Source organism: Octopus bimaculoides, chromosome 19, assembly GCF_001194135.2.
Source record: "Octopus bimaculoides isolate UCB-OBI-ISO-001 chromosome 19, ASM119413v2, whole genome shotgun sequence".
NCBI lineage: Eukaryota > Metazoa > Mollusca > Cephalopoda > Octopoda > Octopodidae > Octopus > Octopus bimaculoides.
Genome location: NC_068999.1, coordinates 19,850,907 through 19,851,501, shown reverse-complemented (window position 1 = coordinate 19,851,501; position 595 = coordinate 19,850,907).

The following is a 595-nucleotide window of genomic DNA, read 5'->3' as shown; positions in this document are numbered from 1 at the left end:
TATATATAAATATATATATATATATAAATAAACATACATATGTGTGTGCGTGGATGTGTGTTTTTATATGCGTGTATATGATTGAAAATGTGATTATGAAGGATACATACTAGTGGGTGAAAAACAAGTTCATATTGACTGTTTCAAATAACATTGCTATATTATTTTGGGAAACATTAAATACGGGTATGTTTTCAGGCCATTTTTTCCGTGCAGATGGCTGAGTCACAAATATGAATTATTACAAATGTTAGAATCATATAAGGCAACATATAATTTGATACACTTTATTTCTGATGAAATAGATATTTGCTAAAATATTTGGATCGATATTAATTTATGTCTACGTCCAAGTAAATATGACTAAGTCTCACGTTTTTGACTTCTCAATGTATCATTTTATGTGTATGCCCCTATTATACTGATACCCATGCATATATATATATATATATATAAACACACACACAACCACATATATAGCTGTGTGTACGGTTATATACTAGATTCCTCTTATGCATACTAGACTCCTCGCAATTGGACAGTGTGACATCTGGTCGATTCCAATAATAGTGACGTTGTCACCACCAACACATTA